The following is a 14,721-nucleotide window of genomic DNA, read 5'->3' as shown; positions in this document are numbered from 1 at the left end:
ATGTAATATGACCAAGCCAGGACTGGTTCCTGTTGAGCATTCCGTCGCCCACCACACACCAGCTACACAGTATGTCACGAATCTTCAAGTATAATTTCCTGGTTATTCATCTGTGACAGTCACATTGCATGGTAGGCTTTATGTCCGCATTTCTACAGTCTAGAGCACCATTGGAGTCAAACGCTCACAGGTTCACCCTGACTTGAAGGACAACGATGCTGGCGTATCTCTGCAAAAACTATACTGCCCATATTCATCCTCGAAATCACGCAATATACCACAATCTTGCAGTGCACTGACGCGTGCCTGCAAGCATTGGTATGAACGTCTCACGAACTGGTTGTGGCCGCTATGGAGCGCATCACGACATCCCAGAACGCTTCTAGGAGCACGTTTTTGTATGCGCCCGTTTGTATGACATCTCCTCACTCATCATTATCCCTCAACAGCGACACCAGACGGGAAAGGACAAAAACATTGCTCATGGAATGGTAGTGCCTCCTACTGCATCGACACTGGAAGTAGCGAACATAAACAAAAAAAAACAACAAAAAAAAAACAACAAACGGACTAGCAGCAGCAAATTCTTTTACAAAACAACGCAGCGTGTTAATACTTTAACAATCTTAATCTATTAATGCAACGAGTATTGTTCCCCGAAGAAAGGTTCCTATATTTTGTCTATTCTACTATGTACACCACTTAAACTATTATTATAGCAAGGTTCATGTATTTGCCGATTCTACTATGTACACCACTTACCCTTCTACTATTCCACGGACTCCTTTATGTGAGAGATGTGGTAGAGTCCTATGGACTTCTTTCCTTTCAGCGTCTCCAATTCATAAGCATTGTGGTGAGCTGCTCTCCTTATACGGTACGGGCCGTTGTAAACAGAATAGAATTTTTGGCATTTCATTTTTTGTTTGTTCGAGAGTCGGAAAGACTTCACGAGCACCCTTTGGCCAATTTGGAAGTGTCGTATACAAGCTCCCCTGTCGGCACGTCTCTTCCTGACCTCTGCTGCAGCCCGTATCCTCTTGAGAGCCAAATCCACTACGGCTCGGTACTGCGTTCGCGCCCTTGGTGGGAAGTTTACGACCTTGTTTATCAAGTCCTTAGGAATCCGGTTATTCAGTACTGTAATGGGTGCCAGTTTCGTTATCCCATGGGGCGCCTCATTGATCACCTCCTGGAAGTCTTTAAGGAGAACGTCCCATGTCGTGTGCTGTTTGTTACAGTGCAAACGGCACAAGTTCCCGAGTTCCTAAATAACCCGTTCGGCAGCATTCGAGCTCGAATGGTGTGATGATATAAAAATGGGGTCATTTTACATCGACGCAACGTCTCCTTCCATGTTTTTGATTTAAACTGTGGCCCGTTATCAGAAATAATTTTACTCACATGACCAACCTGTGGTAGGAAATCCCGGATTAGGGCTAGTGATACAGTTCGTCCTGTCGCCCCCTTCAGTGCCGTAAAGGTAACGTATTTGGACGTTAGTTCATCTAAGACTAATACGTAAGTATAACAGTATATCCTCTTCTTGTTCTTGGCAAAGGCCCCATCAAATCTGTTGCTGCTAAATGTTTTAATTAGGTCGGTACGATTGGGTATAATGGTGCCTGCATGCTCACAGTAGCGTGCTTAGCCTTTTGGCAGTCTTTACACACCGATAGTGCCCTCCGAATTCGACGCTCCATGTTTCGAAAGTAACACATGGTCCTTAGCTTGAGATTGCACTTACGTGGTCCGAAGTGTCCATAGCTGAGGTGAGTATGCCATATAACCTTGTTTATTAGGCGTTCAGGGATGCATACCCCCCATTCAGTGTCATTGGTATAATTTCGGTGGAAGATTATACCTTTCCGCAAGGGGTAGAACTGCCTGACGGTGGGGTCTCTTCTGTCTATCCATTTCTGTTTCAATAACACTAGGGCAGGGTCCTTGTCTTGCTCCTTCTTGATGTCCTGCATACTGCAGGTAATAAAATTTTAAAAGGCAACTTTTTGCATATAGTAAAGGCAGTAGTGATTTTCCTCCAGATGTTCTTCCATGTTGTGGTCAAATCCGATCGGTGACCGTGATAAGGCGTCTGCAATAATGTTCTGACTGCCGGGTATATTTTCTATCGAAAAATTGTACTGCTGCAGATATGATGTCCACCTAATGAGCCGCCTGTGATTAAGCTTTACAGTCATCAGGAACTCGAGTGCCTTGTGGTCCCTGTAGACCCTCGTCTTGCGACCAAACAGAAGGTACCTGAATTTTTTAAACGCTCATACAATAGCCAGCGCCTCTAACTCGGTTACTGAATAATTCCTCTCACTCTTGGCTAGTACTCTGCTACCAAACGCAGTTGTCTTCCACACCCTGTTTCCTTCATGTACATAGTCTTGGAACACCATGACACCCAGACCTGAATATGAACTGTCTGTTACTATGCAAAGCTCTTCTGCTAAATTAGGGTGTGAGAGGATGGGTGCTTGTAATAATCCGAATTTTAATGCTTTCCATTCAAATTCGGCCACCTCATCCCATTCCCAAGGAATCTTCTTTCCTGTAAGTTGGTGCAACCTAGGACTGCTCTGAGTTTTGACATGTATGAAGCGGTTGTCAAAATTCGTGATCCCTAAGAACCCCCTTAACTGCTTCTTTGTCGTAGGAATGGGAAACTTTTCATTCACTTCGATCTTTTCGGGATTTGGCGCAATGCCCTCACCCGTGATGATATGTCCTAGAAATTTGACAGAAGATGTCCCAAAATTCGATTTCTCGATATTGATAGTCACTCCATATTCCTTGAATGTCGCTAGGAGTTCACCGAGGTCCGCATTGTGCTCTCCCCAAGATTTCTCCGCGATCAGCAAATCGTCCACATAGCTGGTGACATGACGTTTCAAATTATCGCTTAGTATACCGTCCAGCCCCCGAATGAATGCGGCAGACGAAATGTTCAAACCAAATGGTAGACGACGAAACCGGTAACATCTTCCAAATGCTAAAAAGGCTGTGTACTGTCTGCAATTTGGGTGGAGACCAATTTGCCAGAAACTCGATTTTAGGTCGACTGATAACATTGATATTCCATGGAAGTTTTGTAAGAGTTCCTCTAATCGTTCCGGTCTGTCTGTTTCGGGTTCTATTATGGTATTAATTTGTCGCGAGTCCAAGACTAACCGAATACTACCATCTGCCTTCTCGACTACTCTTAACGGGTTATTATAGGCTGAAGCCGTAGGTTCTATTATTCCTTCACTCAGCATTCGCGTAATTTCAGCTGCTACTTTCTGTCGATATGCCAAGGGGATTGGGTAGGGTGGCACACGAAACTGGTTGTGAGGACGTATACGGAATTCCTATTGGATATTCTTTATTGATCCTGCCTTGGGAATGAAAACCTCCGCTTATTTTACTAGTAATTTATGAAGTTATTTGCGCTGGTCGGACCTTATATTCTTTATTGCTTCCATTTTATCTCCTTTATTTCTCCCATTATAACGACTTCATTCTCATCCGTGTCCTCTCCCCTACCCGCAACGTCGACCTGTTCTTCCTTTCTGTCCTTCTGACACGCATAGTTTATCCGTACACAGTTAGACGGTAGTTGAGCTGGGATCAGCTGGTCGTCGAACTGAATGTGGACGGGATTCCCTTTCCTCAAAACCACTTCACCTTGTCCTAGATCAACTATCGCTTCATGCTCATTTAGGTAGTCCGTTTCCATTATCATGTCGATCGCCAGATTTGGCACGATCCAGAAGTTAGACTCTATTTTGTGTCCTTGGAAGAGAATTCCAGTCTTGTTTGTTGGGTGACCTCCGTACATTTACCTGCTAATGCCCCTTTTATTTTGGTTTTCTTAACCGATAGGACAGGCCAGTCCACCTCCTGAGAGCACCTCTTGTATGCTGCCTCAGATATTGCTATTATGTAGCTTCCACTATCTATTATCGCATTCATACACTTTTCAGCTATTGATACTGTGATAAGAGGCTGCCGATCCTGTCGAGGAGTTGTTTTATGTTCTTCGAGCAGGATTTCTGATAAATCTTCGTAATTTATCATCCGTAGTTGGCCACGTCCGAGATTACGTGCGAAATTCCGGCGGCCTGTGTTCGCACTAGTGTGGCGTCAATCCCTTGTTAAGCTCCCCCTCCTCTGACGTGCATTAGGATTTGCGGGTCTAGTTTCAATCTCCTGGCTCCACTGTTGTCCTTGGTTTCGCTCTCTCCAATTACGGTCGCTTTGCCGTTTGTTATTCCTCCTATCCCAGATTCCTTGTCCAGATTGACCCTGTTCCCTGACGTTTTGGTTTCCGTGTCTCTGGTTTCCATAACCTTGAATAGCGTAACCTCGACTTCCGTAACCCTGGTTTCCTAACTGACCAGTGCGATTATGCGATCTGTTGTCGTCTTCCCTTCCTGGCCCATGGTATTTGTTACTTTGCCCCTCCTTCTTGTCCTTTGCGTCTTGTTTATCAAAGACTACTTCGAGTTCGCGCAATAGACTCTTGAATGCTTCTATGTCAGATCCATACTTACCGACATGTGTCTGTTGGTACCTAACTGGCAATTTGGGAAAGCAAAATTTAATGATTTCTCCGTTGCTATATGGACTATCTAAAAGTTGATTCTTCTTGAGTAAATCATCAAGAAATTTGGTTGCGCTCCTATGCCGGGCACTTCAAGTTCAGGACAAAATATTTTTTGCTCTTTAATCCTGTCTTGCGTTTCCTTTGAGCAGTAGGTCCGCAGGAATGCACCAACAAATTCCTGATAAGTCCGACACGTCGCTGCCACACCCCGAATCTTTTCCGCGGCTTGGCCTTCGATGTGTCCACACATGAATTCTAATTTTGTCTGTGTTGGCCATGATGCCGGTAATGAATTTGTAAACTGCATCACCAAGCTCTTCGGATGCATCGACCCTCCATTTTCTTTGAACTTCAGGAATTTTAGTATCGACAGCAAGTGATTGTGATCAAAATCCTGTCTGAACCTCGCACTGGTGTTGTCACTCGTTTCCGATACTTGCACGTCTGCTGAGTGTGCTGATCTATCTTGCTGATAACTGTGATGTGCTACCTCTGTATCACAGTGGAAGTGTCACTCAGAATTCCCTCTTCTAAGTGGGCTACAATTATTGGAGCTATTACTCGCTGTTTCTGCGTGTGCATTGTTAGTTCCGCACTTGGTCATTGGGCTAGAGCACGGCCGGCTTTTCCTCAGAGACACAATTCTCTGTACTCCATCACTGGTATCCGAACGCGCAGTGCTTGTGTGCCGTTTCGCTCTAGTTTTGCTATCCGACTCTCTACTTCTTCTATTCGTTTCGTGGTGTTCGTAAACGCGATATTACCTTGAGTTTTTAAGAACGCTAGGGATTTTGAGTGGGCTTGTGTTGTACGTCGCAAGCGCCCTGCGAGTTTAGAAGTTGCTTCCGCGACTTTCATTGCCCCTATTGCTGCCGTTTCGGCCAGGCCTGCTACGTTTTGTGCAGCCATTGACATTTGTTTTACTTCTCCACATTCTTTCTTTATTGTTAGTAATTCCCCACGAATTTCCCCTATATGCGAAATTATTGCCTCAGTGTCCTTCTTACGCTGTTCGTCAGCTTCTTCCTTCTCCTTCTTACGTTGTTTCTCATCTTCTTCCTTCTACTTCTTACATTGTATCTTCTTCTTCTTACGCTGTTTCTCATCTTCTTCCTTCTCCTTCCTGCGTTGTTCGTCAGCTTCTTCTTTCATTGATCGAAGGAAGCTCAGTATTGGGTTTATGTCATCTTTTTGATCCTCGTCACACATAGGCTATGTAACTCTGGACACCTGGGCGCTAGAGCTCTGACGTGACCGAGCTGGCCCCTGTCTGCTCTCGTTCGTTTGATTATAAACTCCTGCTACCGTCTCGACCTGTGTGCCTGTCTCTGTTTCATCCTCTACCTCACTATCATAATCACGGCCGCGACGTTGTCTAAGATCGCGTCCAAATCACTTTCCTCATCAATGACCCTGTCGTCCTGTCCTGGTAAAAATGTGCCCATCTCATCTCCGAACCTATTCCCATCAGTAAACTGCCCCTTATCCATTATGCAATCCTCTTTTGTTTTAGCTTCGCTCGATAATAGTCAGGCCTTACTTCTCGAGATCATTCATGAAAAACAATTTTATCTAAAATGCACAATAGAAATAATCTACCCCGTATATTTTTCCACATAGACATAAAATTTCAACAAGGCCGTTCCAACGCTGTAATTACATGCACAGAAACTGCACACAAACCCGACAAAGTGTCATGTGGTACGGACACCACATCAAACAAACACATAAAACAATGAAGAAACAAACAAATATATACGCTGAAAGCAAAAACAGTAATCATGCGCCGCTACTTAAAACTAATCACAGAAGTACAAGAAAAAGAACTTGGGTATTAATCATTAAAAAACAGTACAGAAAAAAAATTTGAATGTTTCTACTGAGAATACTGTTTGCTTATAAGTGGTTCACAGGAACGATCCGAGGCTAAGGGTCGCCATTTTATGCGAGGTGCCGGGGCTAGCAGTGTATTTACCACTAAATTCTATTACAATCTTCATATGTAAATGATGCTCTAAGACCCCCTATTCTAACTCCGACTTTTGCTGTTGCACATGGATTAGAAAGAAATGCGAACTGACTGTAATCGACCCTGCAAGTGGAGTAGAAAAGAGTTTAGCAGCTGCAATAATTTAATTTGATAAATAAGTTAAATAAGGGAAAGTTTCATTAACGCAGTTAGAAATGAAAGGGTTGCTCTACCGATTAACAGAATGACAATTCTGTCCAAAATAACAATATGATTTATTATGACTAAACTCAAAATAATAAACAAAACAGATGAAACATTTACAATACATCGAACCAGTTCAAATTGGACACTCAAATAAATACTGTGAAGGTGAAGTTGTCCCAAAAACTAGATTGTGACGTTTATGACGAAGTGGTATGTAGAGCCAATTCCTTGCAACTCAAATTTTAAGAGAAACACAGCCAACCAAACATTAATTGCTGCTACAGTAGTGAGAACTCAGACAACGAACACCCAAGACAGAACAAAGTTAGAAAAAGACAAACAGGCGCACTCTGCTGAGCTCTGATTATCATCTAGGAAAATCCCTAATCTGCCTGTGCTGCGGACATACATTACCAAGCTGTCTTCTTTACTGCAAGAACACGATCTGGCGTACCGGAGGCGATGGTTGGTTGCTTCGACGTCCCGTCTTGGTGATGATAATGTCGCGAGTATAGCCCGAAACAAATTATCCTGGTCTGGTTGTTCCAGACTGAAGACTTCCTAGCAATACAAATGCGCGTCTGAGGGAGGGGAAGAAGGCTAGCCACACAATCACTGAAGGTACAGTGATTGATTTTAACAAGCAAAGTCACATCGTAACTGCGATACACTCAACTTTAGCCAAAACTGCTCAAGACAGACAACGTAGGATGCTTGTATGCAGAACGCTCAATTGCCAACTGTACTCGGAAAGTTACGTTGAAGTCGGAACTTAAGCAACTTCGTCAAACAGTTACAATTAAATAAAAGTATATTAGACAGCCAACGGAAGGCAGCCTGTCCAGAGCAGCGAGAGCTCAGACTTGTAACCTACTCCGACCGAATGGCGAGAGATAACTCTCACTAGAGCACCCGTACAACCTGAACACAGAACATTACCGCCCCCATGACAGTGGCCGTGGTTAAACGTTCCAATCAGCAACTCGAAAACCGGCGGAAAATTCCACTCTATTGCCGAAGCACTACTATTCCACCAATGGAGATTCTTTGTGCCAATTTCTGCGCCGATTTTGCTACGTCATGGAGCTATGCCCTGAGCAAGCCAATCACAGTTACGATTTTGCAGAAAACGCGGGAATTTGCCCCCCAAGACTGCTTGGGAACACAAGTCTTTCCCACGCCTCGCTGGTAGCCCGCCAGAAAGTGTTTTCGCTAAGTTTCTGTGAAGTAACGGAATCTCTAGCCCAGCCACTCCTCCAGGCCCCTGCGGGCGTGTCTCCGCCACTCTTATGACAATGTCGGCATCTGGAAAGTATTCACTCCACTCCTTCAAACCTGTCGGCTTAACCCTTTCAAGATCAGCAGAGCCCGCCTGTCACTAGACCACCCGGGTGACGAGAGAGGCTGCGTGGGAAGTCCATGTGTGAAGGAATAGCGACTTTTCACCGCATGCAATTATAGAGGAAGATCGAACTACTCAGACTAAGATAGAAATACGAGAGGGGGCTCATGCCACCTCTCATGTTATTATCCTTCTTTTCCTACAGCTTAAACCCATTTTCTTTAGAATTTACAGATTCTTGTTATTATTAAATTTTCAGGTGCTTTTGAAGGCCCACGAATCCTATGAAGGTGTATTGATTTTTCTTAATTCTTGTGTCCATTATCAAGTGCAACCTCAAAACTGCCACTCTAGTGGATTAGGTTTCCCAAGCTAAACTCAGAGAGATCCCCAATTTTCTACATGAATAAAAATGGATTTTACTCTGTATTTGTGAATAGACAAATGAGAGACTGCACTCCAATCCATGAACCAGGGAAGGCACAATGAGATGCTTCTGGACGTTAACGGCGATGTTGCCTGGAGCGTCGTCATGTAGCAGCCACATAGCCCTTCGAATTGTCAGGGGCACTTCTTCCTGCAAGGGGGGGGGGGGGGAGGGGTAAAGTCACTCACAAGAAAGGCTGATAGTTCTGGTCTGTTAGGCGACGTGGAAGGAAGACTGGTCCCAACATACTGTTGCCAATTTTTATGGCGATGCTGATGATTCCCTTCACCATACCATGAGGGTTCTGCATATCATACCTCAGAGGACTGTTATGAAAGGTGAAGATACCACTGCATGTAAAGTTGACCTCATCTGTGAATAGGATGGATGACACAAATCCTGGAATTGTGGTTGCCTGGTGAAGAAGCCAGTAACAAAAGTACTCCAGATGTGAAAAGTCTGTCGCTAGTAAGCCCTGCACAAGCTGTAAGTGATAAGGGTAGTCATGGAGAATGTTTCGCACGGTCGTCTGGCTGTCTGGCTTACCCTGTACTGGCGGCCCGACCGCCTGGTACTGACCAGCGGTCGCTTTCCACGGTGTTAATCGTATTTTCCTAGAAGTTCGGTTTCCGAATATTTCGGGAAGGTCCTTCATTGTTTCCTGCTTCCTGAAACGACCCTGTCTTAGACAAACGGTGAAACCGTGTTGCAAAAAAACCCTGAATGCTGTGGTTGTTCTGGACGGGGATGGGACTCCTGATACGACATTGCTGCCCGTTGTCAGTTGCCTTTCCATAAGTAAACACCACGTAGGCAAGCTCTCGATTCAAATACGGAACCATTGTGTACAACGCTGTATCACAAAAAATGGTTCAAATGGTTCTGAGCACTATGAGACTTAACTTCTGAGGTCACCAGTCCTTTAGAACTTTGAACTACTTAAAGGTAACTACCCTAAGGACATCACACACATCCATGCTCGAGGCAGGATTCGAACCTGAGACCGTAGTGGTCGCGCGGTTCCAGACTGAAGCGCCTAGAACAGCTCGGCCACAGTGGCCGGCATTTGGCAAGCACAGAGTTTCTCTGTGCTCTGTCAAAAGAAACGTTTTTAAAGTTTCTGTTTCCGTTTTGGAAGTCTTGACTCCTGAATTCTTTTATTGTAACAGAGTTCACGCCCATCTATTTGTTGTTTTCATTTCTGTACGACGTCTGTATGGTATCTCGCCCGCTCTCCCTATTCATAAGATTTGCATGCGACACATTTTTACCAAATGACTCATATTCTATAACCAATGTCTATTAAGACCAACGGCAAGACTACAGAAAGAGAACAAAAATTTCAGTGAGAGTCAATGTTATAATATTCCGAAAAAAAGAAAATTATAAACGGCACGACGGAGTTTTGAACACGGCTCGCCAGTTTCACAGGGCAACACGAAACCACTTACTCATGACACCTTTGCTATTTAAAGCTTCTCTTTATTACACATCTTGTTCTTGGACCGTTCACTGTTTCTATTATGCTTGTTTTTTTCACAGTTCAGTACACCTACTTCTTCTTGTTTTCATGCTGTGTTCAGTGTTTGACGGGCTGTCCACTGTGCCATTTTACCACTAAATCTGAGGGGGGGGGGGGGTTGCGATGGGGAGTTTCTCTTGTTAGGAGAGGTGCCATGTGTATATATAGTGGTTCACCGACATGCAAGGTCGTGAAGTGCTTGGTCTATCTCCTCGCTCCACTTATGGGTCACTGTGAACATAATATCAAAACCTGATCCGTTTTTATCAGCTGAGTTAATCGGTTTAGATTTGGTAACATTATGGTCACTTTTGATATGGATTACGAATTTGCCTATAAAATACAGTTTGGATGTAGTAACCCATTTCATGGTATGTGAAGTGGTCGAACTGCATAGGTATACTCCTAAGTCATCTTATTTTTTGGACAACGGCCAATATTACGACCAGACGGACGGTATTGCAATGGGAAGACCGATATTTCCTTAATGGAGAATTTCGAGGGTATTGCATTAGACACGGTGCAACAAAGTTTTGTGTTTCTTTCGGTGTGTTGTGGCACGTCCTCCATTTGGGTCCATGGATGTAAAAAGCTTGACGAGTTCTTTGAACTTCTCAACGGCATTATGAGTAACATCAACATGGAAGTAGAATAAGACGACGTGTCGCCCTCCTTCGGCGTCTTTGACCGCCAGAGAAGGAATGTATTCTTTGACCACAGCGTCTACATAAAACGTATCCACTCCGATCTGTACTTGCACGCCATCAGCCGTCATCACCCGGCACGGAAGCGCACCGCGTTGCTAACACTGGTACTTCGTGCATGGGCGCCTTCGGGTGCAGATAACCTGCCCCTTGAGGTGAGCCACCTACGCAAGTTCTTCAGGAACAGGCAACGGCTCCGAAGAAATAATAATCTGTGGCTACGTGTCGGGTAAGATAAGCTACATGCTATAAAGACACGAAACCCAATCGTCATTCAGGCCTACGAAAGAAATCCGTTAGTTACCCAGTTTAAGATTCACCATGTGTGAGAACACCTGGGGTCTGCCGTGTGGTTAGTCTTATGACGGGTAAACAGTACGCACTGGTGAGCAACGCAGGAAGGAGCGTGGGGCTTTTTATCGCCTACTGTGTGCAGGGAGATCCGCTTTAGCTGAACATGCTCTAGAAAACGGTCACTGGGCAGGTTTTGTTGTTGCTCTAAACGGCACTATGTAAGTAAAGAAGCAATCGAAACAAGAAATCGCCAGTAACATCCTTAGTAGAGACTGTGGCCAGCAGCTCAGTGCGGAGCGCGTTCCAGCGGAAGCCGAATTGACTTACACCCACATGTGACGGTCCCGCGAGCCTCAGTGTCCTCATAGCGGGCAGCCAGTGTATATATGGGCATACCAGCAGCCAACGACAGCCCTACTACTTGACAGTGGCCGTGGAGATAGATCATGGCACTTTAACCACGGATGCGGCTTGAAGCTGGAGAACATTTTCAACACTACGTCGTATAGGCTACCTCCGAGTTGTGTTGAGGAAATATTCAACTCAAAATTTCTCACACAGTTTCTGAATATAGTGAAATTATGTACTAGATATAGGCTTGGGGCAGTTTCAGTTGTTTCCATACATAAAAGATAACCCTTATGAGAAAAGGCATTTGCTGTCTCTAATCAGTAAAATACAGTCTAGTGACGATGGCTGCCTGTAGCATAGGAGACGATTCCCAGACGAAGATGGTTTGACTGTTGATATAAATCAAGTTGTACTTGACAACCATTGGAGACAACCCGTCCTCGTAACTGTGAAAAATTGTGTACTGTAAATCGGCTGAAGATTGTATTGGACAGACGGTACTCCTGCCGCCTAGACACAAGCGGGTGGATTGGGGGGTGGCTGGGGGGGGGGGGGGAGAGGAGCGGGGGTAGCAGTTGAGCTTTGTCACCCTACAATACCGACCCAATGCAGAGAGCGCCTTAGTCGCCAGTATCTGTGTGGAGTCTGGCGTCAGACATTGTGTACCACAGCAGGAGGGCCCGGAACTGCCATTGTCTGACCGGAAGGGACAGTCACTCACTCAACTCGTGTCTTGTCCAGCAACAGGAAGGCAGATAATTAACCGAGCAGAGGCACTTTTCAAAGACAGAGGAGGCAAACTGACGTGACCGTCAGAGAATATATCAGAGAAAGCGTAACTCATTCTAAGAAGAAGGGTTTCACTCAACATGTTTCTTGTAGAGGGTGCACTTCCTTTAAGAGTGAGAAAGGACGGAGTTACGCAATGGTTGCGAAAGGTACTGGTAAATAATTCAATCGGCGGGAAGAAGAACCTGAGCTCGCCAATCTGATGTATAGATTCACTTATCAAAACATTGTAGAACGCAGGAGGAGGCATCTTTCTAGGGAATCTTAAGTACTGGACTTGAGAGGAGAGACTTCGGTGCGAGCAGTGGCGAGACACAGTTCGCTACAGCTCTGAGCTCGCACAGCTAACTGTTTGCACAGTGACACTGAGTGGGAGTCACTACTGCGAACGCTGCAGCACGGCTCGAGGAAGTTCCGCAGCACACGACAACTGAAATTCGACATCCGGGCTCTCTCGAGCATTCAGGTGGCGGTAGAAAGCGCCCGTCCATGAACTGCAGCACACCACAGTGATCGTAGGAGCCGGCCGTTGGTGGCCGAGCGGTTCTAGGCGCTTCAGTCTGGAACCGCGCGACCGCTACGGTCGCAGGTTCCAATCCTGCCTCGGGCATGGATGTGTGTTATGTCCTTAGGTTAGTTAGGTTTAAGTAGTTCTAAGTTCTAGGGGACTGATGACCTTAAATACTAAGTCCTATAGTGCTCAGAGCCATTTGTACCATTTAGCCAGTGATCGTAGGATTTCGAGTGTAGCATTTGACTCAAGGTATTCGTAAGGGATACATTGTTATTGTTTCAGTCGTGGTGGTGAAAGTCTCTAATAGAATTCTATCGTAATGGTTGTTCTGTTCATAAATCAGATATCGGCTGCGACCGAATGATTGTTTTCCAAATCGACTGCTTCAGGTGAAAACTGAAAAATCTATGTAGTTACGAACATATCAGACACTTCCGGCCACTACATAAAATTATTTCAAAAACTATCCTTCTATTTCCGTAAGGAACTCAATTTCCATGTCGAACTTTTTGCTTCTATTTAGTTCATCAGTTGTCTTCATCTGGTTTTAGTTACGGTTTTCGAATTCTGTTTCATAAATTATCCCCACCTGTACTAACCTATACTGGAAGTCACAAGCACCACTTATTCGCACGACATATTAGATTTTGTGAGGAATAACTTCCGTAAAATACCCTGCATACCTTGATATAGATCACACTTCATATTAATTTTGAAGCTATTTTAGAAAAGTCTTTCAATATGACTGTATCACGAGGTCAAAATACCTCGATTCAGGTGATTAGTTTAATTAAATAAAAGATGTTTTAATTGCTATTCATTAACTAAATCATCGACAAAGACACAACGACAATTATGGTAATACTTTGCCTGCACAAAATTCAATTTCGTAAACCTCAGTTGAAACTGAATCGTTCGACATACAGCACGATATTCCTGTGTCTGATTTTCATTTTAGCATTTATCTATTGGTTTTCGTTTCGTTTGTTTTTGAGATCTTCAATACGCTGAAATAAAAAAAGGAGAGTGTTGTATGTAGAGGATAGTGTACCAAGGAACACATGATGTTTTTTGATTGCTACTTCATTCCAGCGACCGATTCTACAATCACTCCAAGCAATGCGCACTTGAGGCCTTTGTAAACAGTTTCCGCCGTCCGCCGTCCGCCGTTCTTGTATTTAGGTTTTTTTTTTTTTTTTTTTTTTTTTTCATCAGTCTACTGATTGGTTTGATGCGGCCCGCCACGAATTCCTTTCCCGTGCTAACCTCTTCATCTCAGAATAGCACTTGCAACCTACGTCCTCAATTATTTGCTTCACGTATTCCAATGTCTGTCTTCCTCTACAGTTTTTGCCCTCTACAGCTCCCTCTAGTACCATGGAAGTCATTCCCTCAAGTCTTAACACATGTCCTATCATCCTGTCCCTTCTCCTTATCAGTGTTTTCCACATAGTCCTTTCCTCTCCGATTCTGCGTATAACCTCCTCATTCCTTACCTTATCAGTCCAACTAATTTTCAACATTCGTCTATAGCACCACATCTCAAATGCTTCGATTCTCTTCTGTTCCTGTTTTCCCACAGTCCATGTTTCACTACCATACAATGCTGTACTCCAGACGTACATCCTCAGAAATTTCTTCCTCAAATTAACGCCGGTATTTGATATTAGTAGACTTCTCTTGGCCAGAAATGCCTTTTTTGCCATAGCGAGTCTGCTTTTGATGTCCTCCTTGCTCCGTCCGTCATTGGTTATTTTACTGCCTAGGTAGCAGAATTCCTTAACTTCATTGACTTCGTGACCATCAATCCTGATGTCAAGTTTCTCGCTGTTCTCATTTCTACTACTTCTCATTACCTTCGTCTTTCTCCGATTTACTCTCAAACCATACTGTGTACTCATTAGACTGTTCATTCCGTTCAGCAGATCATTTAATTCTTCTTCACTTTCACTCAGGATAGCAATGTCATCAGTGAATCGTATCATTGATATCCTTTCACCTTGTA

The sequence above is a fragment of the Schistocerca serialis genome, chromosome 8, assembly GCF_023864345.2.
Source record: "Schistocerca serialis cubense isolate TAMUIC-IGC-003099 chromosome 8, iqSchSeri2.2, whole genome shotgun sequence".
Classification (NCBI taxonomy): domain Eukaryota; kingdom Metazoa; phylum Arthropoda; class Insecta; order Orthoptera; family Acrididae; genus Schistocerca; species Schistocerca serialis.
Note: the sequence above shows the minus strand (reverse complement) of the source record.